Genomic DNA, 2,056 nt, shown 5'->3' on the forward strand with positions numbered 1-2,056 from the left:
CGCAGACAGAACACGGCAACGCTTGCCGCGTGGCGGAAGTTGCCTCGATAGCCAATCAGCGTCTCGCCAGCAAGATGTTGATTGGTTATCGTGCCAACTTCCGCCGCGCGGCAAGCGTTTCCGCGTTCTGTCTGCGGGAGCCATAAGGGTGCAAACCCATGTAGCGGAATAGCGTAACGCGGAACGAGAGCAGAACCAATAACGAGCATTCCGTGTTTCTAGAGAATCTCGTGATTGATTCTACTCTCGTTCCGCGTTACGCTATTCCGCTGCATGGGTTTGCACCCTAAGGGTTGGATTATACTGGCCGTAATCTGTTAACTTATGCTGTAATCTGTAAAAATTGACCAATTATAATCGTTTATTCCCCTCTCATTCGACTGTGATTGGTCAATTTTTACAGATTACAGCATAAGTTAACAGATTACGGCCAGTATAATCCAACCTTAACTCTTCAAGACTGAACTTAAGACGGCCTTCAATATAAGAACTGACTATGAATACCGGCCTTAATCAGCCGGTTAGTCCATCGGAATTGACCAATCACGTCTGTCGATCCAATCGCGTCTGTCGATCCAATCATGGTCGATTGTTTTCTACTGTGATTGGCCAATTTCTTACGGCACGACATACGATAACGCTCCCTTATTGGCGCGTTCAAGTTGACAAAGCGGCATGCCTGCTTGCGGAGCAAATGAACATAATTGGTTGTTACTTATAGATCTAACCAATCATATTCAATTGCTCAGCAAGCGGAACCGCTCCGCAACAGAACTGTTGAGGCCAGATTGCACCAACATTACTTGATTTTAAGCAAGACTTTAAAACTCTATCTACCTTGTATTAAAAGTTAAAACTGAAAGAGAGACAGAGACAAAGACAGTAGTCTCGCTTAAAATAGAAATCACGTTGGTGCAATCTTGCTCAATCTACTGAATGCGACTATTTTAAGTTCAATAATTTGGAAAATTTCAAGTAACGCGAAGTACGAACAGACTGGAACAGACCCATGTATCTCTTTTTTCCTCATTCAGGGCCCATATTCTGTACACGGCTACCGACAGTTGTCGGTGTCGTTAAGTAGCGATAGCCAATAAGAATCGTACTTTTCTCCTAGAACAGTCCTTACCATTGGTTATCGCTACTTAACGACACCGACAGTTGTCGGTAAGCGTGTACAGAATAGGCCCCCTGGTTCTAGTCTTCTTGGTCGTAACGTTAATCGTGCATGGATTGTGACAATTAATATAGAAAGGTGGTCATTTTTTATTTTGTGAAATTTTCCGAGGGACAGAATTAATTACCGTGGGTGTACAAGGTGTAACTTAAAAGTACTAGAAATCCCTACAACACACTGCATTAGTGCACCATCTGTTGTCTCAAATCCGCACTTCATACTTGTACACTTGGTATATAAGATTATTTTATGATTACTTTATACTCATTGTTCAATTAATCATTGTATTATAACATTGAAATGTAATTTAAATAACGTTTTCTGTATTTTAAATTTTTTTATTTTGTTATGCAGACATATCTAACATCTCTGCGATCAAGAAATCTACGGGCAAGGAAAATAAGACCACAATTACGAATGATAAACATACAAGCAACCGCTTGTCGGAAGAAGACATAGAGAAGACGGTAAACGGAGCCGAAAAATGCCGATCGGAGGACGAGTAGCAGCGGAAGAGGATTTCCGCCAAACATGTTCTCGAGTCATACTACTTCAATATAAAGAGCACGCTGGGCGGACAACATTAAAAATAAAGATCAATGCGTCCGATAAGGAGAAAGTCCTTTTTAAATGCAATGAAGCCATCTCTTGGTTAGACGCCAGTCAATCAGCAAAGAAGAAAAAGTTCGTCGACGAGCAGAAGGAATTGAAAACCATATGTAATCCCATTGTCACAAAATTATATTAAAGTAGTGCAGCGCTTGATGGTTTTCCTGATACTGACGGAGCAAAATCAAATTTTGGACTAATTGAAATTTTGCACTGGACTAACTATTGAAGAAACCGACAAAATGAATGAGCAAATTCCTATTTTTCTTT

The 2,056-nt window shown here is 40.9% G+C and overlaps 1 pseudogene; it reads left to right on the top strand.

Moving 5' to 3' along the window:
- The window catches only part of LOC108779304 (heat shock cognate 71 kDa protein-like), an 8,824-nt pseudogene extending 6,768 nt beyond the window's left edge, over window positions 1-2,056 (top strand).

Source organism: Cyphomyrmex costatus, unplaced genomic scaffold (assembly GCF_001594065.2).
Source record: "Cyphomyrmex costatus isolate MS0001 unplaced genomic scaffold, Ccosl1.0 scaffold579, whole genome shotgun sequence".
Classification (NCBI taxonomy): Eukaryota; Metazoa; Arthropoda; class Insecta; order Hymenoptera; family Formicidae; genus Cyphomyrmex; species Cyphomyrmex costatus.